Source organism: Thunnus thynnus, chromosome 23, assembly GCF_963924715.1.
Source record: "Thunnus thynnus chromosome 23, fThuThy2.1, whole genome shotgun sequence".
NCBI lineage: Eukaryota > Metazoa > Chordata > Actinopteri > Scombriformes > Scombridae > Thunnus > Thunnus thynnus.
In genome coordinates, this window is record NC_089539.1 from 8,269,801 (window position 1) to 8,296,011 (window position 26,211).

A 26,211-nucleotide genomic window follows, 5' to 3' on the forward strand; every position below is an offset into this window, starting at 1 on the left:
GGGTAGATGTGAGCTGTGGTTCCATGGTGTAATGGTTAGCACTCTGGACTTTGATCCGAGTTCAAATCTCGGTGGAACCTGATTTCGACAAGATTTGCACTTAAAATGCAGTGACTTTTGAAAATGTGAAAGCTCTGCCCTCTTTTTGGAAGACGCTGTGTTTTTTGAAAGACTGAATCCTTTGTGGTTACTGTTCTTACCGTAGGCTATTTGTGTTATACATGACAGCAAAATGCCATGGTCATAGGCTAATACGGAAATCGACATTGTTCTCCACTAGCTTGTCAAGAGCCATTGCACAACCTAGTGTGTGGTTCCATGGTGTAATGGTTAGCACTCTGGACTCTGAATCCAGCGATCCGAGTTCAAATCTCGGTGGGACCTGGTTTTAAGAGGTGGCGAGACCATTTACAGGTAAAATGCAGGGACTTTAGTCCTATCTTGTCAGCGCTTGTAAATGTGGAAACAGTGCCCTTTCTTTGGAAGACGCTTGGTTTTTTGAAAGACTGAATCCATTGTGGTTACTGTTTTTCCAGTCTGTCTGAAAGTCATGGCGATCTACACTTAAGAGATATTCATCTCTTGATTATGTGGAAATTGACACCATTTTTCAATTGTCTTGAATATCATGAGGGCAGATGACCTGAATACATTGGGCTAAAAAGTTGATCTTGAAGTGAAAGTCTGGCCAAGGAGGGAGCCGAGCAAGTAGCAAAAGTTTAATAAGTTGCTTACGTTAGGCAGTAAAGGTGCCTTTTTAAAATGTTACCCACTGCGTTACTGGTAATTTCATACGCTATCTCTGCTTTATTCATTCATTTATTTTAATGATCTACACTGTCAGTTTGCCTGACTTTGTCACTACTCGCAGCCATACAATGAGAGCGGTGCCTTTTTTGCCTCGAGAGAGTCCATCAATCATTGCTAATTGCTATGTGGATCCAAAATCATAGGTCCGGACCTTCAGACGCAGTCAGGATGGCCGAGCGGTCTAAGGCGCTGCGTTCAGGTCGCAGTCTCCCCTGGAGGCGTGGGTTCGAATCCCACTTCTGACAGCCAGTGTTTTTCACAGTAGTCCTGAACCTTGCCGCTAAGACAACATTGGGAAAGACACTGGATGATGAGCGCTTGAGAAAAAAGCCACAACGGTTCAGTCTCTACACTCTCAACCTGTGCACAGAAAGCAATGCGTTGGTGCACAGTAGCTGTGCTGCTACCATGTGCTCCATAAACTTGTAAAATGAGTAGACCCGCTCCTTCAAAACACTCACTGAATGATCATCTCCCGCATCCCCTCTTGTCTCTGAGCGGCGCATTAGCCCGATATACCAGATTTATGTGTGTTCACCTGTCGCTTGGAAATGACTGAATCCTTTGTGGTTACTGTTCTTAACATAGCTTATTTGTGTTATAAATGATAGCAAAACACCATCGCCATAGGCCGATGGGGAAATTGACACTGTTCTCCACTAGGTTGCCAAGAGACATAATGCAACAGAGCGCATGGTTCCATGGTGTAATGGTTAGCACTCTGGACTCTGAATCCAGCGATCCGAGTTCAAATCTCGGTGGGACCTGGTTTTAAGAGGTGGCGAGACCATTTACAGGTAAAATGCAGGGACTTTAGTCCTATCTTGTCAGCGCTTGTAAATGTGGAAACAGTGCCCTTTCTTTGGAAGACGCTTGGTTTTTTGAAAGACTGAATCCATTGTGGTTACTGTTTTTCCAGTCTGTCTGAAAGTCATGGTGATCTACACTTAAGAGATATTCATCTCTTGATTATGTGGAAATTGACACCATTTTTCAATTGTCTTGAATATCATGAGGGCAGATGACCTGAATACATTGGGCTAAAAAGTTGATCTTGAAGTGAAAGTCTGGCCAAGGAGGGAGCCGAGCAAGTAGCAAAAGTTTAATAAGTTGCTTACGTTAGGCAGTAAAGGTGCCTTTTTAAAATGTTACCCACTGCGTTACTGGTAATTTCATACGCTATCTCTGCTTTATTCATTCATTTATTTTAATGATCTACACTGTCAGTTTGCCTGACTTTGTCACTACTCGCAGCCATACGCTAAGAGCGGTGCCTTTTTTGCCTCGAGAGAGTCCATCAATCATTGCTAATTGCTATGTGGATCCAAAATCATAGGTCCGGACCTTCAGACGCAGTCAGGATGGCCGAGCGGTCTAAGGCGCTGCGTTCAGGTCGCAGTCTCCCCTGGAGGCGTGGGTTCGAATCCCACTTCTGACAGCCAGTGTTTTTCACAGTAGTCCTGAACCTTGCAGCTAAGACAACATTGGGAAAGACACTGGATGATGAGCGCTTGAGAAAAAAGCCACAACGGTTCAGTCTCTACACTCTCAACTTGTGCACAGAAAGCAATGCGTTGGTGCACAGTAGCTGTGCTGCTACCATGTGCTCCATAAACTTGTAAAATGAGTAGACCCGCTCCTTCAAATCACTCACTGAATGATCATCTCCCGCATCCCCTCTTGTCTCTGAGCGGCGCATTAGCCCGATATACCAGATTTATGTGTGTTCACCTGTCGCTTGGAAATGACTGAATCCTTTGTGGTTACTGTTCTTAACGTAGCTTATTTGTGTTATAAATGATAGCAAAACACCATCGCCATAGGCCGATGGGGAAATTGACACTGTTCTCCACTAGGTTGCCAAGAGACATAATGCAACAGAGCGCATGGTTCCATGGTGTAATGGTTAGCACTCTGGACTCTGAATCCAGCGATCCGAGTTCAAATCTCGGTGAGACCTGGTTTCAAGACTGCCACCTGTCCACCTGCCTAAGTAAGCCACCTTCACCTGATGGCGTCAGTGGCTGGGAATCTGCGACTGATATCAAGACTGCTCAGTGGCTCAGTGATCGCAGACTGATCACTCGCTCTTCAGATCGTCCAATTCTCCTGAGGTGACTGTGAGGTGACTTTACGGGTAGATGTGAGCTGTGGTTAGCACTCTGGACTTTGAATCCAGTGATCCGAGTTCAAATCTCGGTGGAACCTGATTTCGACAAGATTTGCACTTAAAATGCAGTGACTTTTGAAAATGTGAAAGCTCTGCCCTCTTTTTGGAAGACGCTGTGTTTTTTGAAAGACTGAATCCTTTGTGGTTACTGTTCTTACCGTAGGCTATTTGTGTTATACATGACAGCAAAATGCCATGGTCATAGGCTAATACGGAAATCGACATTGTTCTCCATTAGCTTGTCAAGAGCCATTGCGCAACCTAGTGTGTGGTTCCATGGTGTAATGGTTTGCACTCTGGACTCTGAATCCAGCGATCCGAGTTCAAATCTCGGTGGGACCTGGTTTTAAGAGGTGGCGAGACCATTTACAGGTAAAATGCAGGGACTTTAGTCCTATCTTGTCAGCGCTTGTAAATGTGGAAACAGTGCCCTTTCTTTGGAAGACGCTTGGTTTTTTGAAAGACTGAATCCATTGTGGTTACTGTTTTTCCAGTCTGTCTGAAAGTCATGGCGATCTACACTTAAGAGATATTCATCTCTTGATTATGTGGAAATTGACACCATTTTTCAATTGTCTTGAATATCATGAGGGCAGATGACCTGAATACATTGGGCTAAAAAGTTGATCTTGAAGTGAAAGTCTGGCCAAGGAGGGAGCCGAGCAAGTAGCAAAAGTTTAATAAGTTGCTTACGTTAGGCAGTAAAGGTGCCTTTTTAAAATGTTACCCACTGCGTTACTGGTAATTTCATACGCTATCTCTGCTTTATTCATTCATTTATTTTAATGATCTACACTGTCAGTTTGCCTGACTTTGTCACTACTCGCAGCCATACGCTGAGAGCGGTGCCTTTTTTGCCTCGAGAGAGTCCATCAATCATTGCTAATTGCTATGTGGATCCAAAATCATAGGTCCGGACCTTCAGACGCAGTCAGGATGGCCGAGCGGTCTAAGGCGCTGCGTTCAGGTCGCAGTCTCCCCTGGAGGCGTGGGTTCGAATCCCACTTCTGACAGCCAGTGTTTTTCACAGTAGTCCTGAACCTTGCCGCTAAGACAACATTGGGAAAGACACTGGATGATGAGCGCTTGAGAAAAAAGCCACAACGGTTCAGTCTCTACACTCTCAACCTGTGCACAGAAAGCAATGCGTTGGTGCACAGTAGCTGTGCTGCTACCATGTGCTCCATAAACTTGTAAAATGAGTAGACCCGCTCCTTCAAAACACTCACTGAATGATCATCTCCCGCATCCCCTCTTGTCTCTGAGCGGCGCATTAGCCCGATATACCAGATTTATGTGTGTTCACCTGTCGCTTGGAAATGACTGAATCCTTTGTGGTTACTGTTCTTAACGTAGCTTATTTGTGTTATAAATGATAGCAAAACACCATCGCCATAGGCCGATGGGGAAATTGACACTGTTCTCCACTAGGTTGCCAAGAGACATAATGCAACAGAGCGCATGGTTCCATGGTGTAATGGTTAGCACTCTGGACTCTGAATCCAGCGATCCGAGTTCAAATCTCGGTGGGACCTGGTTTCAAGACTGCCACCTGTCCACCTGCCTAAGTAAGCCACCTTCACCTGATGGCGTCAGTGGCTGGGAATCTGCGACTGATATCAAGACTGCTCAGTGGCTCAGTGATCGCAGACTGATCACTCGCTCTTCAGATCGTCCAATTCTCCTGAGGGACCTGTGAGGTGACTTTACGGGTAGATGTGAGCTGTGGTTCCATGGTGTAATGGTTAGCACTCTGGACTTTGATCCGAGTTCAAATCTCGGTGGAACCTGATTTCGACAAGATTTGCACTTAAAATGCAGTGACTTTTGAAAATGTGAAAGCTCTGCCCTCTTTTTGGAAGACGCTGTGTTTTTTGAAAGACTGAATCCTTTGTGGTTACTGTTCTTACCGTAGGCTATTTGTGTTATACATGACAGCAAAATGCCATGGTCATAGGCTAATACGGAAATCGACATTGTTCTCCACTAGCTTGTCAAGAGCCATTGCGCAACCTAGTGTGTGGTTCCATGGTGTAATGGTTAGCACTCTGGACTCTGAATCCAGCGATCCGAGTTCAAATCTCGGTGGGACCTGGTTTTAAGAGGTGGCGAGACCATTTACAGGTAAAATGCAGGGACTTTAGTCCTATCTTGTCAGCGCTTGTAAATGTGGAAACAGTGCCCTTTCTTTGGAAGACGCTTGGTTTTTTGAAAGACTGAATCCATTGTGGTTACTGTTTTTCCAGTCTGTCTGAAAGTCATGGCGATCTACACTTAAGAGATATTCATCTCTTGATTATGTGGAAATTGACACCATTTTTCAATTGTGGGCAGATGACCTGAATACATTGGGCTAAAAAGTTGATCTTGAAGTGAAAGTCTGGCCAAGGAGGGAGCCGAGCAAGTAGCAAAAGTTTAATAAGTTGCTTACGTTAGGCAGTAAAGGTGCCTTTTTAAAATGTTACCCACTGCGTTACTGGTAATTTCATACGCTATCTCTGCTTTATTCATTCATTTATTTTAATGATCTACACTGTCAGTTTGCCTGACTTTGTCACTACTCGCAGCCATACGCTGAGAGAGAGTCCATCAATCATTGCTAATTGCTATGTGGATCCAAAATCATAGGTCCGGACCTTCAGATGCAGTCAGGATGGCCGAGCGGTCTAAGGCGCTGCGTTCAGGTCGCAGTCTCCCCTGGAGGCGTGGGTTCGAATCCCACTTCTGACAGCCAGTGTTTTTCACAGTAGTCCTGAACCTTGCAGCTAAGACAACATTGGGAAAGACATTGGATGATGAGCGCTTGAGAAAAAAGCCACAACGGTTCAGTCTCTACACTCTCAACCTGTGCACAGAAAGCAATGCGTTGGTGCACAGTAGCTGTGCTGCTACCATGTGCTCCATAAACTTGTAAAATGAGTAGACCCGCTCCTTCAAAACACTCACTGAATGATCATCTCCCGCATCCCCTCTTGTCTCTGAGCGGCGCATTAGCCCGATATACCAGATTTATGTGTGTTCACCTGTCGCTTGGAAATGACTGAATCCTTTGTGGTTACTGTTCTTAACGTAGCTTATTTGTGTTATAAATGATAGCAAAACACCATCGCCATAGGCCGATGGGGAAATTGACACTGTTCTCCACTAGGTTGCCAAGAGACATAATGCAACAGAACACATGGTTCCATGGTGTAATGGTTAGCACTCTGGACTCTGAATCCAGCGATCCGAGTTCAAATCTCGGTGGGACCTGGTTTCAAGACTGCCACCTGTCCACCTGCCTAAGTAAGCCACCTTCACCTGATGGCGTCAGTGGCTGGGAATCTGCGACTGATATCAAGACTGCTCAGTCGCTCAGTGATCGCAGACTGATCACTCGCTCTTCAGATCGTCCAATTCTCCTGAGGGACCTGTGAGGTGACTTTACGGGTAGATGTGAGCTGTTGTTCCATGGTGTAATGGTTAGCACTCTTGACTTTGAATCCAGTGATCCGAGTTCAAATCTCGGTGGAACCTGATTTCGACAAGATTTGCACTTAAAATGCAGTGACTTTTGCAAATGTGAAAGCTCTGCCCTCTTTTTGGAAGACGCTGTGTTTTTTGAAAGACTGAATCCTTTGTGGTTACTGTTCTTACCGTAGGCTATTTGTGTTATACATGACAGCAAAATGCCATGGTCATAGGCTAATATGGAAATCGACATTGTTCTCCACTAGCTTGTCAAGAGCCATTGCGCAACCTAGTGTGTGGTTCCATGGTGTAATGGTTAGCACTCTGGACTCTGAATCCAGCGATCCGAGTTCAAATCTCGGTGGGACCTGGTTTTAAGAGGTGGCGAGACCATTTACAGGTAAAATGCAGGGACTTTAGTCCTATCTTGTCAGCGCTTGTAAATGTGGAAACAGTGCCCTTTCTTTGGAAGACGCTTGGTTTTTTGAAAGACTGAATCCATTGTGGTTACTGTTTTTCCAGTCTGTCTGAAAGTCATGGCGATCTACACTTAAGAGATATTCATCTCTTGATTATGTGGAAATTGACACCATTTTTCAATTGTCTTGAATATCATGAGGGCAGATGACCTGAATACATTGGGCTAAAAAGTTGATCTTGAAGTGAAAGTCTGGCCAAGGAGGGAGCCGAGCAAGTAGCAAAAGTTTAATAAGTTGCTTACGTTAGGCAGTAAAGGTGCCTTTTTAAAATGTTACCCACTGCGTTACTGGTAATTTCATACGCTATCTCTGCTTTATTCATTCATTTATTTTAATGATCTACACTGTCAGTTTGCCTGACTTTGTCACTACTCGCAGCCATACGCTGAGAGCGGTGCCTTTTTTGCCTCGAGAGAGTCCATCAATCATTGCTAATTGCTATGTGGATCCAAAATCATAGGTCCGGACCTTCAGACGCAGTCAGGATGGCCGAGCGGTCTAAGGCGCTGCGTTCAGGTCGCAGTCTCCCCTGGAGGCGTGGGTTCGAATCCCACTTCTGACAGCCAGTGTTTTTCACAGTAGTCCTGAACCTTGCAGCTAAGACAACATTGGGAAAGACACTGGATGATGAGCGCTTGAGAAAAAAGCCACAACGGTTCAGTCTCTACACTCTCAACCTGTGCACAGAAAGCAATGCGTTGGTGCACAGTAGCTGTGCTGCTACCATGTGCTCCATAAACTTGTAAAATGAGTAGACCCGCTCCTTCAAAACACTCACTGAATGATCATCTCCCGCATCCCCTCTTGTCTCTGAGCGGCGCATTAGCCCGATATACCAGATTTATGTGTGTTCACCTGTCGCTTGGAAATGACTGAATCCTTTGTGGTTACTGTTCTTAACGTAGCTTATTTGTGTTATAAATGATAGCAAAACACCATCGCCATAGGCCGATGGGGAAATTGACACTGTTCTCCACTAGGTTGCCAAGAGACATAATGCAACAGAGCGCATGGTTCCATGGTGTAATGGTTAGCACTCTGGACTCTGAATCCAGCGATCCGAGTTCAAATCTCGGTGGGACCTGGTTTCAAGACTGCCACCTGTCCACCTGCCTAAGTAAGCCACCTTCACCTGATGGCGTCAGTGGCTGGGAATCTGCGACTGATATCAAGACTGCTCAGTGGCTCAGTGATCGCAGACTGATCACTCGCTCTTCAGATCGTCCAATTCTCCTGAGGGACCTGTGAGGTGACTTTACGGGTAGATGTGAGCTGTGGTTCCATGGTGTAATGGTTAGCACTCTGGACTTTGATCCGAGTTCAAATCTCGGTGGAACCTGATTTCGACAAGATTTGCACTTAAAATGCAGTGACTTTTGAAAATGTGAAAGCTCTGCCCTCTTTTTGGAAGACGCTGTGTTTTTTGAAAGACTGAATCCTTTGTGGTTACTGTTCTTACCGTAGGCTATTTGTGTTATACATGACAGCAAAATGCCATGGTCATAGGCTAATATGGAAATCGACATTGTTCTCCACTAGCTTGTCAAGAGCCATTGCGCTTGTAATGGTTAGCACTCTGGACTCTGAATCCAGCGATCCGAGTTCAAATCTCGGTGGGACCTGGTTTTAAGAGGTGGCGAGACCATTTACAGGTAAAATGCAGGGACTTTAGTCCTATCTTGTCAGCGCTTGTAAATGTGGAAACAGTGCCCTTTCTTTGGAAGACGCTTGGTTTTTTGAAAGACTGAATCCATTGTGGTTACTGTTTTTCCAGTCTGTCTGAAAGTCATGGTGATCTACACTTAAGAGATATTCATCTCTTGATTATGTGGAAATTGACACCATTTTTCAATTGTCTTGAATATCATGAGGGCAGATGACCTGAATACATTGGGCTAAAAAGTTGATCTTGAAGTGAAAGTCTGGCCAAGGAGGGAGCCGAGCAAGTAGCAAAAGTTTAATAAGTTGCTTACGTTAGGCAGTAAAGGTGCCTTTTTAAAATGTTACCCACTGCGTTACTGGTAATTTCATACGCTATCTCTGCTTTATTCATTCATTTATTTTAATGATCTACACTGTCAGTTTGCCTGACTTTGTCACTACTCGCAGCCATACGCTAAGAGCGGTGCCTTTTTTGCCTCGAGAGAGTCCATCAATCATTGCTAATTGCTATGTGGATCCAAAATCATAGGTCCGGACCTTCAGACGCAGTCAGGATGGCCGAGCGGTCTAAGGCGCTGCGTTCAGGTCGCAGTCTCCCCTGGAGGCGTGGGTTCGAATCCCACTTCTGACAGCCAGTGTTTTTCACAGTAGTCCTGAACCTTGCAGCTAAGACAACATTGGGAAAGACACTGGATGATGAGCGCTTGAGAAAAAAGCCACAACGGTTCAGTCTCTACACTCTCAACTTGTGCACAGAAAGCAATGCGTTGGTGCACAGTAGCTGTGCTGCTACCATGTGCTCCATAAACTTGTAAAATGAGTAGACCCGCTCCTTCAAATCACTCACTGAATGATCATCTCCCGCATCCCCTCTTGTCTCTGAGCGGCGCATTAGCCCGATATACCAGATTTATGTGTGTTCACCTGTCGCTTGGAAATGACTGAATCCTTTGTGGTTACTGTTCTTAACGTAGCTTATTTGTGTTATAAATGATAGCAAAACACCATCGCCATAGGCCGATGGGGAAATTGACACTGTTCTCCACTAGGTTGCCAAGAGCCATAATGCAACAGAGCGCATGGTTCCATGGTGTAATGGTTAGCACTCTGGACTCTGAATCCAGCGATCCGAGTTCAAATCTCGGTGGGACCTGGTTTCAAGACTGCCACCTGTCCACCTGCCTAAGTAAGCCACCTTCACCTGATGGCGTCAGTGGCTGGGAATCTGCGACTGATATCAAGACTGCTCAGTGGCTCAGTGATCGCAGACTGATCACTCGCTCTTCAGATCGTCCAATTCTCCTGAGGTGACTGTGAGGTGACTTTACGGGTAGATGTGAGCTGTGGTTAGCACTCTGGACTTTGAATCCAGTGATCCGAGTTCAAATCTCGGTGGAACCTGATTTCGACAAGATTTGCACTTAAAATGCAGTGACTTTTGAAAATGTGAAAGCTCTGCCCTCTTTTTGGAAGACGCTGTGTTTTTTGAAAGACTGAATCCTTTGTGGTTACTGTTCTTACCGTAGGCTATTTGTGTTATACATGACAGCAAAATGCCATGGTCATAGGCTAATACGGAAATCGACATTGTTCTCCACTAGCTTGTCAAGAGCCATTGCGCAACCTAGTGTGTGGTTCCATGGTGTAATGGTTAGCACTCTGGACTCTGAATCCAGCGATCCGAGTTCAAATCTCGGTGGGACCTGGTTTTAAGAGGTGGGGAGACCATTTACAGGTAAAATGCAGGGACTTTAGTCCTATCTTGTCAGCGCTTGTAAATGTGGAAACAGTGCCCTTTCTTTGGAAGACGCTTGGTTTTTTGAAAGACTGAATCCATTGTGGTTACTGTTTTTCCAGTCTGTCTGAAAGTCATGGCGATCTACACTTAAGAGATATTCATCTCTTGATTATGTGGAAATTGACACCATTTTTCAATTGTCTTGAATATCATGAGGGCAGATGACCTGAATACATTGGGCTAAAAAGTTGATCTTGAAGTGAAAGTCTGGCCAAGGAGGGAGCCGAGCAAGTAGCAAAAGTTTAATAAGTTGCTTACGTTAGGCAGTAAAGGTGCCTTTTTAAAATGTTACCCACTGCGTTACTGGTAATTTCATACGCTATCTCTGCTTTATTCATTCATTTATTTTAATGATCTACACTGTCAGTTTGCCTGACTTTGTCACTACTCGCAGCCATACGCTGAGAGCGGTGCCTTTTTTGCCTCGAGAGAGTCCATCAATCATTGCTAATTGCTATGTGGATCCAAAATCATAGGTCCGGACCTTCAGACGCAGTCAGGATGGCCGAGCGGTCTAAGGCGCTGCGTTCAGGTCGCAGTCTCCCCTGGAGGCGTGGGTTCGAATCCCACTTCTGACAGCCAGTGTTTTTCACAGTAGTCCTGAACCTTGCCGCTAAGACAACATTGGGAAAGACACTGGATGATGAGCGCTTGAGAAAAAAGCCACAACGGTTCAGTCCCTACACTCTCAACCTGTGCACAGAAAGCAATGCGTTGGTGCACAGTAGCTGTGCTGCTACCATGTGCTCCATAAACTTGTAAAATGAGTAGACCCGCTCCTTCAAAACACTCACTGAATGATCATCTCCCGCATCCCCTCTTGTCTCTGAGCGGCGCATTAGCCCGATATACCAGATTTATGTGTGTTCACCTGTCGCTTGGAAATGACTGAATCCTTTGTGGTTACTGTTCTTAACGTAGCTTATTTGTGTTATAAATGATAGCAAAACACCATCGCCATAGGCCGATGGGGAAATTGACACTGTTCTCCACTAGGTTGCCAAGAGACATAATGCAACAGAGCGCATGGTTCCATGGTGTAATGGTTAGCACTCTGGACTCTGAATCCAGCGATCCGAGTTCAAATCTCGGTGGGACCTGGTTTCAAGACTGCCACCTGTCCACCTGCCTAAGTAAGCCACCTTCACCTGATGGCGTCAGTGGCTGGGAATCTGCGACTGATATCAAGACTGCTCAGTGATCGCAGACTGATCACTCGCTCTTCAGATCGTCCAATTCTCCTGAGGGACCTGTGAGGTGACTTTACGGGTAGATGTGAGCTGTGGTTCCATGGTGTAATGGTTAGCACTCTGGACTTTGATCCGAGTTCAAATCTCGGTGGAACCTGATTTCGACAAGATTTGCACTTAAAATGCAGTGACTTTTGAAAATGTGAAAGCTCTGCCCTCTTTTTGGAAGACGCTGTGTTTTTTGAAAGACTGAATCCTTTGTGGTTACTGTTTTTCCAGTCTGTCTGAAAGTCATGGCGATCTACACTTAAGAGATATTCATCTCTTGATTATGTGGAAATTGACACCATTTTTCAATTGTCTTGAATATCATGAGGGCAGATGACCTGAATACATTGGGCTAAAAAGTTGATCTTGAAGTGAAAGTCTGGCCAAGGAGGGAGCCGAGCAAGTAGCAAAAGTTTAATAAGTTGCTTACGTTAGGCAGTAAAGGTGCCTTTTTAAAATGTTACCCACTGCGTTACTGGTAATTTCATACGCTATCTCTGCTTTATTCATTCATTTATTTTAATGATCTACACTGTCAGTTTGCCTGACTTTGTCACTACTCGCAGCCATACGCTAAGAGCGGTGCCTTTTTTGCCTCGAGAGAGTCCATCAATCATTGCTAATTGCTATGTGGATCCAAAATCATAGGTCCGGACCTTCAGACGCAGTCAGGATGGCCGAGCGGTCTAAGGCGCTGCGTTCAGGTCGCAGTCTCCCCTGGAGGCGTGGGTTCGAATCCCACTTCTGACAGCCAGTGTTTTTCACAGTAGTCCTGAACCTTGCAGCTAAGACAACATTGGGAAAGACACTGGATGATGAGCGCTTGAGAAAAAAGCCACAACGGTTCAGTGTCTACACTCTCAACTTGTGCACAGAAAGCAATGCGTTGGTGCACAGTAGCTGTGCTGCTACCATGTGCTCCATAAACTTGTAAAATGAGTAGACCCGCTCCTTCAAATCACTCACTGAATGATCATCTCCCGCATCCCCTCTTGTCTCTGAGCGGCGCATTAGCCCGATATACCAGATTTATGTGTGTTCACCTGTCGCTTGGAAATGACTGAATCCTTTGTGGTTACTGTTCTTAACGTAGCTTATTTGTGTTATAAATGATAGCAAAACACCATCGCCATAGGCCGATGGGGAAATTGACACTGTTCTCCACTAGGTTGCCAAGAGCCATAATGCAACAGAGCGCATGGTTCCATGGTGTAATGGTTAGCACTCTGGACTCTGAATCCAGCGATCCGAGTTCAAATCTCGGTGGGACCTGGTTTTAAGAGGTGGCGAGACCATTTACAGGTAAAATGCAGGGACTTTAGTCCTATCTTGTCAGCGCTTGTAAATGTGGAAACAGTGCCCTTTCTTTGGAAGACGCTTGGTTTTTTGAAAGACTGAATCCATTGTGGTTACTGTTTTTCCAGTCTGTCTGAAAGTCATGGCGATCTACACTTAAGAGATATTCATCTCTTGATTATGTGGAAATTGACACCATTTTTCAATTGTCTTGAATATCATGAGGGCAGATGACCTGAATACATTGGGCTAAAAAGTTGATCTTGAAGTGAAAGTCTGGCCAAGGAGGGAGCCGAGCAAGTAGCAAAAGTTTAATAAGTTGCTTACGTTAGGCAGTAAAGGTGCCTTTTTAAAATGTTACCCACTGCGTTACTGGTAATTTCATACGCTATCTCTGCTTTATTCATTCATTTATTTTAATGATCTACACTGTCAGTTTGCCTGACTTTGTCACTACTCGCAGCCATACGCTGAGAGCGGTGCCTTTTTTGCCTCGAGAGAGTCCATCAATCATTGCTAATTGCTATGTGGATCCAAAATCATAGGTCCGGACCTTCAGACGCAGTCAGGATGGCCGAGCGGTCTAAGGCGCTGCGTTCAGGTCGCAGTCTCCCCTGGAGGCGTGGGTTCGAATCCCACTTCTGACAGCCAGTGTTTTTCACAGTAGTCCTGAACCTTGCCGCTAAGACAACATTGGGAAAGACACTGGATGATGAGCGCTTGAGAAAAAAGCCACAACGGTTCAGTCCCTACACTCTCAACCTGTGCACAGAAAGCAATGCGTTGGTGCACAGTAGCTGTGCTGCTACCATGTGCTCCATAAACTTGTAAAATGAGTAGACCCGCTCCTTCAAAACACTCACTGAATGATCATCTCCCGCATCCCCTCTTGTCTCTGAGCGGCGCATTAGCCCGATATACCAGATTTATGTGTGTTCACCTGTCGCTTGGAAATGACTGAATCCTTTGTGGTTACTGTTCTTAACGTAGCTTATTTGTGTTATAAATGATAGCAAAACACCATCGCCATAGGCCGATGGGGAAATTGACACTGTTCTCCACTAGGTTGCCAAGAGACATAATGCAACAGAGCGCATGGTTCCATGGTGTAACGGTTAGCACTCTGGACTCTGAATCCAGCGATCCGAGTTCAAATCTCGGTGGGACCTGGTTTCAAGACTGCCACCTGTCCACCTGCCTAAGTAAGCCACCTTCACCTGATGGCGTCAGTGGCTGGGAATCTGCGACTGATATCAAGACTGCTCAGTGATCGCAGACTGATCACTCGCTCTTCAGATCGTCCAATTCTCCTGAGGGACCTGTGAGGTGACTTTACGGGTAGATGTGAGCTGTGGTTCCATGGTGTAATGGTTAGCACTCTGGACTTTGATCCGAGTTCAAATCTCGGTGGAACCTGATTTCGACAAGATTTGCACTTAAAATGCAGTGACTTTTGAAAATGTGAAAGCTCTGCCCTCTTTTTGGAAGACGCTGTGTTTTTTGAAAGACTGAATCCTTTGTGGTTACTGTTTTTCCAGTCTGTCTGAAAGTCATGGCGATCTACACTTAAGAGATATTCATCTCTTGATTATGTGGAAATTGACACCATTTTTCAATTGTCTTGAATATCATGAGGGCAGATGACCTGAATACATTGGGCTAAAAAGTTGATCTTGAAGTGAAAGTCTGGCCAAGGAGGGAGCCGAGCAAGTAGCAAAAGTTTAATAAGTTGCTTACGTTAGGCAGTAAAGGTGCCTTTTTAAAATGTTACCCACTGCGTTACTGGTAATTTCATACGCTATCTCTGCTTTATTCATTCATTTATTTTAATGATCTACACTGTCAGTTTGCCTGACTTTGTCACTACTCGCAGCCATACGCTAAGAGCGGTGCCTTTTTTGCCTCGAGAGAGTCCATCAATCATTGCTAATTGCTATGTGGATCCAAAATCATAGGTCCGGACCTTCAGACGCAGTCAGGATGGCCGAGCGGTCTAAGGCGCTGCGTTCAGGTCGCAGTCTCCCCTGGAGGCGTGGGTTCGAATCCCACTTCTGACAGCCAGTGTTTTTCACAGTAGTCCTGAACCTTGCAGCTAAGACAACATTGGGAAAGACACTGGATGATGAGCGCTTGAGAAAAAAGCCACAACGGTTCAGTCTCTACACTCTCAACTTGTGCACAGAAAGCAATGCGTTGGTGCACAGTAGCTGTGCTGCTACCATGTGCTCCATAAACTTGTAAAATGAGTAGACCCGCTCCTTCAAATCACTCACTGAATGATCATCTCCCGCATCCCCTCTTGTCTCTGAGCGGCGCATTAGCCCGATATACCAGATTTATGTGTGTTCACCTGTCGCTTGGAAATGACTGAATCCTTTGTGGTTACTGTTCTTAACGTAGCTTATTTGTGTTATAAATGATAGCAAAACACCATCGCCATAGGCCGATGGGGAAATTGACACTGTTCTCCACTAGGTTGCCAAGAGCCATAATGCAACAGAGCGCATGGTTCCATGGTGTAATGGTTAGCACTCTGGACTCTGAATCCAGCGATCCGAGTTCAAATCTCGGTGGGACCTGGTTTCAAGACTGCCACCTGTCCACCTGCCTAAGTAAGCCACCTTCACCTGATGGCGTCAGTGGCTGGGAATCTGCGACTGATATCAAGACTGCTCAGTGGCTCAGTGATCGCAGACTGATCACTCGCTCTTCAGATCGTCCAATTCTCCTGAGGTGACTGTGAGGTGACTTTACGGGTAGATGTGAGCTGTGGTTAGCACTCTGGACTTTGAATCCAGTGATCCGAGTTCAAATCTCGGTGGAACCTGATTTCGACAAGATTTGCACTTAAAATGCAGTGACTTTTGAAAATGTGAAAGCTCTGCCCTCTTTTTGGAAGACGCTGTGTTTTTTGAAAGACTGAATCCTTTGTGGTTACTGTTCTTACCGTAGGCTATTTGTGTTATACATGACAGCAAAATGCCATGGTCATAGGCTAATACGGAAATCGACATTGTTCTCCATTAGCTTGTCAAGAGCCATTGCGCAACCTAGTGTGTGGTTCCATGGTGTAATGGTTAGCACTCTGGACTCTGAATCCAGCGATCCGTGTTCAAATCTCGGTGGGACCTGGTTTTAAGAGGTGGCGAGACCATTTACAGGTAAAATGCAGGGACTTTAGTCCTATCTTGTCAGCGCTTGTAAATGTGGAAACAGTGCCCTTTCTTTGGAAGACGCTTGGTTTTTTGAAAGACTGAATCCATTGTGGTTACTGTTTTTCCAGTCTGTCTGAAAGTCATGGCGATCTACACTTAAGAGATATTCATCTCTTGATTATGTGGAAATTGACACCATTTTTCAATTGTCTTGAATATCATGAGGGCAGATGACCTGAATACATTGGGCTAAAAAGTTGATCTTGAAGTGAAAGTCTGGCCAAGGAGGGAGCCGAGCAAGTAGCAAAAGTTTAATAAGTTGCTTACGTTAGGCAGTAAAGGTGCCTTTTTAAAATGTTACCCACTGCGTTACTGGTAATTTCATACGCTATCTCTGCTTTATTCATTCATTTATTTTAATGATCTACACTGTCAGTTTGCCTGACTTTGTCACTACTCGCAGCCATACGCTGAGAGAGAGTCCATCAATCATTGCTAATTGCTATGTGGATCCAAAATCATAGGTCCGGACCTTCAGACGCAGTCAGGATGGCCGAGCGGTCTAAGGCGCTGCGTTCAGGTCGCAGTCTCCCCTGGAGGCGTGGGTTCGAATCCCACTTCTGACAGCCAGTGTTTTTCACAGTAGTCCTGAACCTTGCCGCTAAGACAACATTGGGAAAGACACTGGATGATGAGCGCTTGAGAAAAAAGCCACAACGGTTCAGTCTCTACACTCTCAACCTGTGCACAGAAAGCAATGCGTTGGTGCACAGTAGCTGTGCTGCTACCATGTGCTCCATAAACTTGTAAAATGAGTAGACCCGCTCCTTCAAAACACTCACTGAATGATCATCTCCCGCATCCCCTCTTGTCTCTGAGCGGCGCATTAGCCCGATATACCAGATTTATGTGTGTTCACCTGTCGCTTGGAAATGACTGAATCCTTTGTGGTTACTGTTCTTAACGTAGCTTATTTGTGTTATAAATGATAGCAAAACACCATCGCCATAGGCCGATGGGGAAATTGACACTGTTCTCCACTAGGTTGCCAAGAGACATAATGCAACAGAACGCATGGTTCCATGGTGTAATGGTTAGCACTCTGGACTCTGAATCCAGCGATCCGAGTTCAAATCTCGGTGGGACCTGGTTTCAAGACTGCCACCTGTCCACCTGCCTAAGTAAGCCACCTTCACCTGATGGCGTCAGTGGCTGGGAATCTGCGACTGATATCAAGACTGCTCAGTCGCTCAGTGATCGCAGACTGATCACTCGCTCTTCAGATCGTCCAATTCTCCTGAGGGACCTGTGAGGTGACTTTACGGGTAGATGTGAGCTGTTGTTCCATGGTGTAATGGTTAGCACTCTTGACTTTGAATCCAGTGATCCGAGTTCAAATCTCGGTGGAACCTGATTTCGACAAGATTTGCACTTAAAATGCAGTGACTTTTGCAAATGTGAAAGCTCTGCCCTCTTTTTGGAAGACGCTGTGTTTTTTGAAAGACTGAATCCTTTGTGGTTACTGTTCTTACCGTAGGCTATTTGTGTTATACATGACAGCAAAATGCCATGGTCATAGGCTAATATGGAAATCGACATTGTTCTCCACTAGCTTGTCAAGAGCCATTGCGCAACCTAGTGTGTGGATCCATGGTGTAATGGTTAGCACTCTGGACTCTGAATCCAGCGATCCGAGTTCAAATCTCGGTGGGACCTGGTTTTAAGAGGTGGCGAGACCATTTACAGGTAAAATGCAGGGACTTTAGTCCTATCTTGTCAGCGCTTGTAAATGTGGAAACAGTGCTCTTTCTTTGGAAGACGCTTGGTTTTTTGAAAGACTGAATCCATTGTGGTTACTGTTTTTCCAGTCTGTCTGAAAGTCATGGCGATCTACACTTAAGAGATATTCATCTCTTGATTATGTGGAAATTGACACCATTTTTCAATTGTCTTGAATATCATGAGGGCAGATGACCTGAATACATTGGGCTAAAAAGTTGATCTTGAAGTGAAAGTCTGGCCAAGGAGGGAGCCGAGCAAGTAGCAAAAGTTTAATAAGTTGCTTACGTTAGGCAGTAAAGGTGCCTTTTTAAAATGTTACCCACTGCGTTACTGGTAATTTCATACGCTATCTCTGCTTTATTCATTCATTTATTTTAATGATCTACACTGTCAGTTTGCCTGACTTTGTCACTACTCGCAGCCATACGCTGAGAGCGGTGCCTTTTTTGCCTCGAGAGAGTCCATCAATCATTGCTAATTGCTATGTGGATCCAAAATCATAGGTCCGGACCTTCAGACGCAGTCAGGATGGCCGAGCGGTCTAAGGCGCTGCGTTCAGGTCGCAGTCTCCCCTGGAGGCGTGGGTTCGAATCCCACTTCTGACAGCCAGTGTTTTTCACAGTAGTCCTGAACCTTGCCGCTAAGACAACATTGGGAAAGACACTGGATGATGAGCGCTTGAGAAAAAAGCCACAACGGTTCAGTCTCTACACTCTCAACCTGTGCACAGAAAGCAATGCGTTGGTGCACAGTAGCTGTGCTGCTACCATGTGCTCCATAAACTTGTAAAATGAGTAGACCCGCTCCTTCAAAACACTCACTGAATGATCATCTCCCGCATCCCCTCTTGTCTCTGAGCGGCGCATTAGCCCGATATACCAGATTTATGTGTGTTCACCTGTCGCTTGGAAATGACTGAATCCTTTGTGGTTACTGTTCTTAACGTAGCTTATTTGTGTTATAAATGATAGCAAAACACCATCGCCATAGGCCGATGGGGAAATTGACACTGTTCTCCACTAGGTTGCCAAGAGACATAATGCAACAGAGCGCATGGTTCCATGGTGTAATGGTTAGCACTCTGGACTCTGAATCCAGCGATCCGAGTTCAAATCTCGGTGGGACCTGGTTTCAAGACTGCCACCTGTCCACCTGCCTAGGTAAGCCACCTTCACCTGATGGCGTCAGTGGCTGGGAATCTGCGACTGATATCAAGACTGCTCAGTCGCTCAGTGATCTCAGACTGATCACTCGCTCTTCAGATCGTCCAATTCTCCTGAGGGACCTGTGAGGTGACTCAGGAGAATTGAGCTGTGATTCCATGGTGTAATGGTTAGCACTCTGGACTTTGATCCGAGTTCAAATCTCGGTGGAACCTGATTTCGACAAGATTTGCACTTAAAATGCAGTGACTTTTGAAAATGTGAAAGCTCTGCCCTCTTTTTGGAAGACGCTGTGTTTTTTGAAAGACTGAATCCTTTGTGGTTACTGTTCTTACCGTAGGCTATTTGTGTTATACATGACAGCAAAATGCCATGGTCATAGGCTAATACGGAAATCGACATTGTTCTCCACTAGCTTGTCAAGAGCCATTGCGCAACCTAGTGTGTGGTTCCATGGTGTAATGGTTAGCACTCTGGACTCTGAATCCAGCGATCCGAGTTCAAATCTCGGTGGGACCTGGTTTTAAGAGGTGGCGAGACCATTTACAGGTAAAATGCAGGGACTTTAGTTCTATCTTGTCAGCGCTTGTAAATGTGGAAACAGTGCCCTTTCTTTGGAAGACGCTTGGTTTTTTGAAAGACTGAATCCATTGTGGTTACTGTTTTTCCAGTCTGTCTGAAAGTCATGGCGATCTACACTTAAGAGATATTCATCTCTTGATTATGTGGAAATTGACACCATTTTTCAATTGTCTTGAATATCATGAGGGCAGATGACCTGAATACATTGGGCTAAAAAGTTGATCTTGAAGTGAAAGTCTGGCCAAGGAGGGAGCCGAGCAAGTAGCAAAAGTTTAATAAGTTGCTTACGTTAGGCAGTAAAGGTGCCTTTTTAAAATGTTACCCACTGCGTTACTGGTAATTTCATACGCTATCTCTGCTTTATTCATTCATTTATTTTAATGATCTACACTGTCAGTTTGCCTGACTTTGTCACTACTCGCAGCCATACGCTGAGAGCGGTGCCTTTTTTGCCTCGAGAGAGTCCATCAATCATTGCTAATTGCTATGTGGATCCAAAATCATAGGTCCGGACCTTCAGACGCAGTCAGGATGGCCGAGCGGTCTAAGGCGCTGCGTTCAGGTCGCAGTCTCCCCTGGAGGCGTGGGTTCGAATCCCACTTCTGACAGCCAGTGTTTTTCACAGTAGTCCTGAACCTTGCCGCTAAGACAACATTGGGAAAGACACTGGATGATGAGCGCTTGAGAAAAAAGCCACAACGGTTCAGTCCCTACACTCTCAACCTGTGCACAGAAAGCAATGCGTTGGTGCACAGTAGCTGTGCTGCTACCATGTGCTCCATAAACTTGTAAAATGAGTAGACCCGCTCCTTCAAAACACTCACTGAATGATCATCTCCCGCATCCCCTCTTGTCTCTGAGCGGCGCATTAGCCCGATATACCAGATTTATGTGTGTTCACCTGTCGCTTGGAAATGACTGAATCCTTTGTGGTTACTGTTCTTAACGTAGCTTATTTGTGTTATAAATGATAGCAAAACACCATCGCCATAGGCCGATGGGGAAATTGACACTGTTCTCCACTAGGTTGCCAAGAGACATAATGCAACAGAGCGCATGGTTCCATGGTGTAATGGTTAGCACTCTGGACTCTGAATCCAGCGATCCGAGTTCAAATCTTGGTGGGACCTGGTTTCAAGACTGCCACCTGTCCACCTGCCTAAGTAAGCCACCTTCACCTGATGGCGTCAGTGGCTGGGAATCTGCGACTGATATCAAGACTGCTCAGTCGCTCAGTGATCGCAGACTGATCACTCGCTCTTCAGATCGTCCAATTCTCCTGAGGGACCTGTGAGGTGACTCAGGAGAATTGAGCTGTGGTTCCATGGTGTAATGGTTAGCACTCTGGACTTTGATCTGAGTTCAAATCTCGGTGGAACCTGATTTCGACAAGATTTGCACTTAAAATGCAGTGACTTTTGCAAATGTGAAAGCTCTGCCCTCTTTTTGGAAGACGCTGTGTTTTTTGAAAGACTGAATCCTTTGTGGTTACTGTTCTTACCGTAGGCTATTTGTGTTATACATGACAGCAAAATGCCATGGTCATAGGCTAATATGGAAATCGACATTGTTCTCCACTAGCTTGTCAAGAGCCATTGCGCAACCTAGTGTGTGGATCCATGGTGTAATGGTTAGCACTCTGGACTCTGAATCCAGCGATCCGAGTTCAAATCTCGGTGGGACCTGGTTTTAAGAGGTGGCGAGACCATTTACAGGTAAAATGCAGGGACTTTAGTCCTATCTTGTCAGCGCTTGTAAATGTGGAAACAGTGCTCTTTCTTTGGAAGACGCTTGGTTTTTTGAAAGACTGAATCCATTGTGGTTACTGTTTTTCCAGTCTGTCTGAAAGTCATGGCGATCTACACTTAAGAGATATTCATCTCTTGATTATGTGGAAATTGACACCATTTTTCAATTGTCTTGAATATCATGAGGGCAGATGACCTGAATACATTGGGCTAAAAAGTTGATCTTGAAGTGAAAGTCTGGCCAAGGAGGGAGCCGAGCAAGTAGCAAAAGTTTAATAAGTTGCTTACGTTAGGCAGTAAAGGTGCCTTTTTAAAATGTTACCCACTGCGTTACTGGTAATTTCATACGCTATCTCTGCTTTATTCATTCATTTATTTTAATGATCTACACTGTCAGTTTGCCTGACTTTGTCACTACTCGCAGCCATACGCTGAGAGCGGTGCCTTTTTTGCCTCGAGAGAGTCCATCAATCATTGCTAATTGCTATGTGGATCCAAAATCATAGGTCCGGACCTTCAGACGCAGTCAGGATGGCCGAGCGGTCTAAGGCGCTGCGTTCAGGTCGCAGTCTCCCCTGGAGGCGTGGGTTCGAATCCCACTTCTGACAGCCAGTGTTTTTCACAGTAGTCCTGAACCTTGCCGCTAAGACAACATTGGGAAAGACACTGGATGATGAGCGCTTGAGAAAAAAGCCACAACGGTTCAGTCTCTACACTCTCAACCTGTGCACAGAAAGCAATGCGTTGGTGCACAGTAGCTGTGCTGCTACCATGTGCTCCATAAACTTGTAAAATGAGTAGACCCGCTCCTTCAAAACACTCACTGAATGATCATCTCCCGCATCCCCTCTTGTCTCTGAGCGGCGCATTAGCCCGATATACCAGATTTATGTGTGTTCACCTGTCGCTTGGAAATGACTGAATCCTTTGTGGTTACTGTTCTTAACGTAGCTTATTTGTGTTATAAATGATAGCAAAACACCATCGCCATAGGCCGATGGGGAAATTGACACTGTTCTCCACTAGGTTGCCAAGAGACATAATGCAACAGAGCGCATGGTTCCATGGTGTAATGGTTAGCACTCTGGACTCTGAATCCAGCGATCCGAGTTCAAATCTCGGTGGGACCTGGTTTCAAGACTGCCACCTGTCCACCTGCCTAGGTAAGCCACCTTCACCTGATGGCGTCAGTGGCTGGGAATCTGCGACTGATATCAAGACTGCTCAGTCGCTCAGTGATCTCAGACTGATCACTCGCTCTTCAGATCGTCCAATTCTCCTGAGGGACCTGTGAGGTGACTCAGGAGAATTGAGCTGTGATTCCATGGTGTAATGGTTAGCACTCTGGACTTTGATCCGAGTTCAAATCTCGGTGGAACCTGATTTCGACAAGATTTGCACTTAAAATGCAGTGACTTTTGAAAATGTGAAAGCTCTGCCCTCTTTTTGGAAGACGCTGTGTTTTTTGAAAGACTGAATCCTTTGTGGTTACTGTTCTTACCGTAGGCTATTTGTGTTATACATGACAGCAAAATGCCATGGTCATAGGCTAATACGGAAATCGACATTGTTCTCCACTAGCTTGTCAAGAGCCATTGCGCAACCTAGTGTGTGGTTCCATGGTGTAATGGTTAGCACTCTGGACTCTGAATCCAGCGATCCGAGTTCAAATCTCGGTGGGACCTGGTTTTAAGAGGTGGCGAGACCATTTACAGGTAAAATGCAGGGACTTTAGTTCTATCTTGTCAGCGCTTGTAAATGTGGAAACAGTGCCCTTTCTTTGGAAGACGCTTGGTTTTTTGAAAGACTGAATCCATTGTGGTTACTGTTTTTCCAGTCTGTCTGAAAGTCATGGCGATCTACACTTAAGAGATATTCATCTCTTGATTATGTGGAAATTGACACCATTTTTCAATTGTCTTGAATATCATGAGGGCAGATGACCTGAATACATTGGGCTAAAAAGTTGATCTTGAAGTGAAAGTCTGGCCAAGGAGGGAGCCGAGCAAGTAGCAAAAGTTTAATAAGTTGCTTACGTTAGGCAGTAAAGGTGCCTTTTTAAAATGTTACCCACTGCGTTACTGGTAATTTCATACGCTATCTCTGCTTTATTCATTCATTTATTTTAATGATCTACACTGTCAGTTTGCCTGACTTTGTCACTACTCGCAGCCATACGCTGAGAGCGGTGCCTTTTTTGCCTCGAGAGAGTCCATCAATCATTGCTAATTGCTATGTGGATCCAAAATCATAGGTCCGGACCTTCAGACGCAGTCAGGATGGCCGAGCGGTCTAAGGCGCTGCGTTCAGGTCGCAGTCTCCCCTGGAGGCGTGGGTTCGAATCCCACTTCTGACAGCCAGTGTTTTTCACAGTAGTCCTGAACCTTGCCGCTAAGACAACATTGGGAAAGACACTGGATGATGAGCGCTTGAGAAAAAAGCCACAACGGTTCAGTCCCTACACTCTCAACCTGTGCACAGAAAGCAATGCGTTGGTGCACAGTAGCTGTGCTGCTACCATGTGCTCCATAAACTTGTAAAATGAGTAGACCCGCTCCTTCAAAACACTCACTGAATGATCATCTCCCGCATCCCCTCTTGTCTCTGAGCGGCGCATTAGCCCGATATACCAGATTTATGTGTGTTCACCTGTCGCTTGGAAATGACTGAATCCTTTGTGGTTACTGTTCTTAACGTAGCTTATTTGTGTTATAAATGATAGCAAAACACCATCGCCATAGGCCGATGGGGAAATTGACACTGTTCTCCACTAGGTTGCCAAGAGACATAATGCAACAGAGCGCATGGTTCCATGGTGTAATGGTTAGCACTCTGGACTCTGAATCCAGCGATCCGAGTTCAAATCTCGGTGGGACCTGGTTTCAAGACTGCCACCTGTCCACCTGCCTAGGTAAGCCACCTTCACCTGATGGCGTCAGTGGCTGGGAATCTGCGACTGATATCAAGACTGCTCAGTCGCTCAGTGATCTCAGACTGATCACTCGCTCTTCAGATCGTCCAATTCTCCTGAGGGACCTGTGAGGTGACTCAGGAGAATTGAGCTGTGATTCCATGGTGTAATGGTTAGCACTCTGGACTTTGATCCGAGTTCAAATCTCGGTGGAACCTGATTTCGACAAGATTTGCACTTAAAATGCAGTGACTTTTGAAAATGTGAAAGCTCTGCCCTCTTTTTGGAAGACGCTGTGTTTTTTGAAAGACTGAATCCTTTGTGGTTACTGTTCTTACCGTAGGCTATTTGTGTTATACATGACAGCAAAATGCCATGGTCATAGGCTAATACGGAAATCGACATTGTTCTCCACTAGCTTGTCAAGAGCCATTGCGCAACCTAGTGTGTGGTTCCATGGTGTAATGGTTAGCACTCTGGACTCTGAATCCAGCGATCCGAGTTCAAATCTCGGTGGGACCTGGTTTTAAGAGGTGGCGAGACCATTTACAGGTAAAATGCAGGGACTTTAGTTCTATCTTGTCAGCGCTTGTAAATGTGGAAACAGTGCCCTTTCTTTGGAAGACGCTTGGTTTTTTGAAAGACTGAATCCATTGTGGTTACTGTTTTTCCAGTCTGTCTGAAAGTCATGGCGATCTACACTTAAGAGATATTCATCTCTTGATTATGTGGAAATTGACACCATTTTTCAATTGTCTTGAATATCATGAGGGCAGATGACCTGAATACATTGGGCTAAAAAGTTGATCTTGAAGTGAAAGTCTGGCCAAGGAGGGAGCCGAGCAAGTAGCAAAAGTTTAATAAGTTGCTTACGTTAGGCAGTAAAGGTGCCTTTTTAAAATGTTACCCACTGCGTTACTGGTAATTTCATACGCTATCTCTGCTTTATTCATTCATTTATTTTAATGATCTACACTGTCAGTTTGCCTGACTTTGTCACTACTCGCAGCCATACGCTGAGAGCGGTGCCTTTTTTGCCTCGAGAGAGTCCATCAATCATTGCTAATTGCTATGTGGATCCAAAATCATAGGTCCGGACCTTCAGACGCAGTCAGGATGGCCGAGCGGTCTAAGGCGCTGCGTTCAGGTCGCAGTCTCCCCTGGAGGCGTGGGTTCGAATCCCACTTCTGACAGCCAGTGTTTTTCACAGTAGTCCTGAACCTTGCCGCTAAGACAACATTGGGAAAGACACTGGATGATGAGCGCTTGAGAAAAAAGCCACAACGGTTCAGTCCCTACACTCTCAACCTGTGCACAGAAAGCAATGCGTTGGTGCACAGTAGCTGTGCTGCTACCATGTGCTCCATAAACTTGTAAAATGAGTAGACCCGCTCCTTCAAAACACTCACTGAATGATCATCTCCCGCATCCCCTCTTGTCTCTGAGCGGCGCATTAGCCCGATATACCAGATTTATGTGTGTTCACCTGTCGCTTGGAAATGACTGAATCCTTTGTGGTTACTGTTCTTAACGTAGCTTATTTGTGTTATAAATGATAGCAAAACACCATCGCCATAGGCCGATGGGGAAATTGACACTGTTCTCCACTAGGTTGCCAAGAGACATAATGCAACAGAGCGCATGGTTCCATGGTGTAATGGTTAGCACTCTGGACTCTGAATCCAGCGATCCGAGTTCAAATCTCGGTGGGACCTGGTTTCAAGACTGCCACCTGTCCACCTGCCTAAGTAAGCCACCTTCACCTGATGGCGTCAGTGGCTGGGAATCTGCGACTGATATCAAGACTGCTCAGTCGCTCAGTGATCGCAGACTGATCACTCGCTCTTCAGATCGTCCAATTCTCCTGAGGGACCTGTGAGGTGACTCAGGAGAATTGAGCTGTGGTTCCATGGTGTAATGGTTAGCACTCTGGACTCCGAGTTCAAATCTCGGTGGAACCTGATTTC

The 26,211-nt window shown here is 45.5% G+C and overlaps 43 non-coding genes across 43 annotated transcripts; all 43 read left to right on the forward strand.

The window, feature by feature from the left end:
* Window positions 1–312: 312 nt before the first annotated feature.
* trnaq-cug (transfer RNA glutamine (anticodon CUG)) lies at window positions 313–384 on the forward strand. Its single transcript has one exon. It is a non-coding gene; the product is annotated as a tRNA-Gln (tRNA).
* Window positions 385–972: 588 nt separating this feature from the next.
* trnal-cag (transfer RNA leucine (anticodon CAG)) lies at window positions 973–1,055 on the forward strand. Its single transcript has one exon. It is a non-coding gene; the product is annotated as a tRNA-Leu (tRNA).
* A 450-nt stretch (window positions 1,056–1,505) lies between these two features.
* Window positions 1,506–1,577, forward strand: trnaq-cug (transfer RNA glutamine (anticodon CUG)). The gene has a single exon. It is a non-coding gene; the product is annotated as a tRNA-Gln (tRNA).
* A 588-nt stretch (window positions 1,578–2,165) lies between these two features.
* On the forward strand, window positions 2,166–2,248 carry trnal-cag (transfer RNA leucine (anticodon CAG)). Its single transcript has one exon. It is a non-coding gene; the product is annotated as a tRNA-Leu (tRNA).
* A 450-nt stretch (window positions 2,249–2,698) lies between these two features.
* Window positions 2,699–2,770, forward strand: trnaq-cug (transfer RNA glutamine (anticodon CUG)). The gene has a single exon. It is a non-coding gene; the product is annotated as a tRNA-Gln (tRNA).
* A 480-nt stretch (window positions 2,771–3,250) lies between these two features.
* On the forward strand, window positions 3,251–3,322 carry trnaq-cug (transfer RNA glutamine (anticodon CUG)). The gene has a single exon. It is a non-coding gene; the product is annotated as a tRNA-Gln (tRNA).
* A 588-nt stretch (window positions 3,323–3,910) lies between these two features.
* Window positions 3,911–3,993, forward strand: trnal-cag (transfer RNA leucine (anticodon CAG)). Its single transcript has one exon. It is a non-coding gene; the product is annotated as a tRNA-Leu (tRNA).
* A 450-nt stretch (window positions 3,994–4,443) lies between these two features.
* trnaq-cug (transfer RNA glutamine (anticodon CUG)) lies at window positions 4,444–4,515 on the forward strand. Its single transcript has one exon. It is a non-coding gene; the product is annotated as a tRNA-Gln (tRNA).
* A 487-nt stretch (window positions 4,516–5,002) lies between these two features.
* Window positions 5,003–5,074, forward strand: trnaq-cug (transfer RNA glutamine (anticodon CUG)). Its single transcript has one exon. It is a non-coding gene; the product is annotated as a tRNA-Gln (tRNA).
* Window positions 5,075–5,627: 553 nt separating this feature from the next.
* Window positions 5,628–5,710, forward strand: trnal-cag (transfer RNA leucine (anticodon CAG)). The gene has a single exon. It is a non-coding gene; the product is annotated as a tRNA-Leu (tRNA).
* A 450-nt stretch (window positions 5,711–6,160) lies between these two features.
* Window positions 6,161–6,232, forward strand: trnaq-cug (transfer RNA glutamine (anticodon CUG)). The gene has a single exon. It is a non-coding gene; the product is annotated as a tRNA-Gln (tRNA).
* A 496-nt stretch (window positions 6,233–6,728) lies between these two features.
* On the forward strand, window positions 6,729–6,800 carry trnaq-cug (transfer RNA glutamine (anticodon CUG)). The gene has a single exon. It is a non-coding gene; the product is annotated as a tRNA-Gln (tRNA).
* A 588-nt stretch (window positions 6,801–7,388) lies between these two features.
* trnal-cag (transfer RNA leucine (anticodon CAG)) lies at window positions 7,389–7,471 on the forward strand. The gene has a single exon. It is a non-coding gene; the product is annotated as a tRNA-Leu (tRNA).
* A 450-nt stretch (window positions 7,472–7,921) lies between these two features.
* On the forward strand, window positions 7,922–7,993 carry trnaq-cug (transfer RNA glutamine (anticodon CUG)). The gene has a single exon. It is a non-coding gene; the product is annotated as a tRNA-Gln (tRNA).
* A 1,126-nt stretch (window positions 7,994–9,119) lies between these two features.
* Window positions 9,120–9,202, forward strand: trnal-cag (transfer RNA leucine (anticodon CAG)). Its single transcript has one exon. It is a non-coding gene; the product is annotated as a tRNA-Leu (tRNA).
* A 450-nt stretch (window positions 9,203–9,652) lies between these two features.
* On the forward strand, window positions 9,653–9,724 carry trnaq-cug (transfer RNA glutamine (anticodon CUG)). Its single transcript has one exon. It is a non-coding gene; the product is annotated as a tRNA-Gln (tRNA).
* Window positions 9,725–10,204: 480 nt separating this feature from the next.
* Window positions 10,205–10,276, forward strand: trnaq-cug (transfer RNA glutamine (anticodon CUG)). Its single transcript has one exon. It is a non-coding gene; the product is annotated as a tRNA-Gln (tRNA).
* A 588-nt stretch (window positions 10,277–10,864) lies between these two features.
* Window positions 10,865–10,947, forward strand: trnal-cag (transfer RNA leucine (anticodon CAG)). Its single transcript has one exon. It is a non-coding gene; the product is annotated as a tRNA-Leu (tRNA).
* A 450-nt stretch (window positions 10,948–11,397) lies between these two features.
* Window positions 11,398–11,469, forward strand: trnaq-cug (transfer RNA glutamine (anticodon CUG)). The gene has a single exon. It is a non-coding gene; the product is annotated as a tRNA-Gln (tRNA).
* An 805-nt stretch (window positions 11,470–12,274) lies between these two features.
* Window positions 12,275–12,357, forward strand: trnal-cag (transfer RNA leucine (anticodon CAG)). Its single transcript has one exon. It is a non-coding gene; the product is annotated as a tRNA-Leu (tRNA).
* A 450-nt stretch (window positions 12,358–12,807) lies between these two features.
* trnaq-cug (transfer RNA glutamine (anticodon CUG)) lies at window positions 12,808–12,879 on the forward strand. The gene has a single exon. It is a non-coding gene; the product is annotated as a tRNA-Gln (tRNA).
* Window positions 12,880–13,467: 588 nt separating this feature from the next.
* Window positions 13,468–13,550, forward strand: trnal-cag (transfer RNA leucine (anticodon CAG)). Its single transcript has one exon. It is a non-coding gene; the product is annotated as a tRNA-Leu (tRNA).
* Window positions 13,551–14,000: 450 nt separating this feature from the next.
* On the forward strand, window positions 14,001–14,072 carry trnaq-cug (transfer RNA glutamine (anticodon CUG)). The gene has a single exon. It is a non-coding gene; the product is annotated as a tRNA-Gln (tRNA).
* Window positions 14,073–14,877: 805 nt separating this feature from the next.
* On the forward strand, window positions 14,878–14,960 carry trnal-cag (transfer RNA leucine (anticodon CAG)). Its single transcript has one exon. It is a non-coding gene; the product is annotated as a tRNA-Leu (tRNA).
* Window positions 14,961–15,410: 450 nt separating this feature from the next.
* Window positions 15,411–15,482, forward strand: trnaq-cug (transfer RNA glutamine (anticodon CUG)). The gene has a single exon. It is a non-coding gene; the product is annotated as a tRNA-Gln (tRNA).
* Window positions 15,483–15,962: 480 nt separating this feature from the next.
* On the forward strand, window positions 15,963–16,034 carry trnaq-cug (transfer RNA glutamine (anticodon CUG)). The gene has a single exon. It is a non-coding gene; the product is annotated as a tRNA-Gln (tRNA).
* Window positions 16,035–16,601: 567 nt separating this feature from the next.
* Window positions 16,602–16,684, forward strand: trnal-cag (transfer RNA leucine (anticodon CAG)). Its single transcript has one exon. It is a non-coding gene; the product is annotated as a tRNA-Leu (tRNA).
* A 450-nt stretch (window positions 16,685–17,134) lies between these two features.
* Window positions 17,135–17,206, forward strand: trnaq-cug (transfer RNA glutamine (anticodon CUG)). Its single transcript has one exon. It is a non-coding gene; the product is annotated as a tRNA-Gln (tRNA).
* Window positions 17,207–17,702: 496 nt separating this feature from the next.
* Window positions 17,703–17,774, forward strand: trnaq-cug (transfer RNA glutamine (anticodon CUG)). The gene has a single exon. It is a non-coding gene; the product is annotated as a tRNA-Gln (tRNA).
* Window positions 17,775–18,362: 588 nt separating this feature from the next.
* On the forward strand, window positions 18,363–18,445 carry trnal-cag (transfer RNA leucine (anticodon CAG)). The gene has a single exon. It is a non-coding gene; the product is annotated as a tRNA-Leu (tRNA).
* A 450-nt stretch (window positions 18,446–18,895) lies between these two features.
* On the forward strand, window positions 18,896–18,967 carry trnaq-cug (transfer RNA glutamine (anticodon CUG)). The gene has a single exon. It is a non-coding gene; the product is annotated as a tRNA-Gln (tRNA).
* Window positions 18,968–19,450: 483 nt separating this feature from the next.
* On the forward strand, window positions 19,451–19,522 carry trnaq-cug (transfer RNA glutamine (anticodon CUG)). The gene has a single exon. It is a non-coding gene; the product is annotated as a tRNA-Gln (tRNA).
* A 588-nt stretch (window positions 19,523–20,110) lies between these two features.
* On the forward strand, window positions 20,111–20,193 carry trnal-cag (transfer RNA leucine (anticodon CAG)). The gene has a single exon. It is a non-coding gene; the product is annotated as a tRNA-Leu (tRNA).
* A 450-nt stretch (window positions 20,194–20,643) lies between these two features.
* On the forward strand, window positions 20,644–20,715 carry trnaq-cug (transfer RNA glutamine (anticodon CUG)). The gene has a single exon. It is a non-coding gene; the product is annotated as a tRNA-Gln (tRNA).
* Window positions 20,716–21,198: 483 nt separating this feature from the next.
* trnaq-cug (transfer RNA glutamine (anticodon CUG)) lies at window positions 21,199–21,270 on the forward strand. The gene has a single exon. It is a non-coding gene; the product is annotated as a tRNA-Gln (tRNA).
* Window positions 21,271–21,858: 588 nt separating this feature from the next.
* trnal-cag (transfer RNA leucine (anticodon CAG)) lies at window positions 21,859–21,941 on the forward strand. The gene has a single exon. It is a non-coding gene; the product is annotated as a tRNA-Leu (tRNA).
* A 450-nt stretch (window positions 21,942–22,391) lies between these two features.
* trnaq-cug (transfer RNA glutamine (anticodon CUG)) lies at window positions 22,392–22,463 on the forward strand. The gene has a single exon. It is a non-coding gene; the product is annotated as a tRNA-Gln (tRNA).
* A 483-nt stretch (window positions 22,464–22,946) lies between these two features.
* trnaq-cug (transfer RNA glutamine (anticodon CUG)) lies at window positions 22,947–23,018 on the forward strand. Its single transcript has one exon. It is a non-coding gene; the product is annotated as a tRNA-Gln (tRNA).
* A 588-nt stretch (window positions 23,019–23,606) lies between these two features.
* trnal-cag (transfer RNA leucine (anticodon CAG)) lies at window positions 23,607–23,689 on the forward strand. The gene has a single exon. It is a non-coding gene; the product is annotated as a tRNA-Leu (tRNA).
* Window positions 23,690–24,139: 450 nt separating this feature from the next.
* Window positions 24,140–24,211, forward strand: trnaq-cug (transfer RNA glutamine (anticodon CUG)). The gene has a single exon. It is a non-coding gene; the product is annotated as a tRNA-Gln (tRNA).
* Window positions 24,212–24,694: 483 nt separating this feature from the next.
* On the forward strand, window positions 24,695–24,766 carry trnaq-cug (transfer RNA glutamine (anticodon CUG)). Its single transcript has one exon. It is a non-coding gene; the product is annotated as a tRNA-Gln (tRNA).
* Window positions 24,767–25,354: 588 nt separating this feature from the next.
* Window positions 25,355–25,437, forward strand: trnal-cag (transfer RNA leucine (anticodon CAG)). The gene has a single exon. It is a non-coding gene; the product is annotated as a tRNA-Leu (tRNA).
* Window positions 25,438–25,887: 450 nt separating this feature from the next.
* Window positions 25,888–25,959, forward strand: trnaq-cug (transfer RNA glutamine (anticodon CUG)). The gene has a single exon. It is a non-coding gene; the product is annotated as a tRNA-Gln (tRNA).
* The last annotated feature ends 252 nt before the right edge of the window (window positions 25,960–26,211 follow it).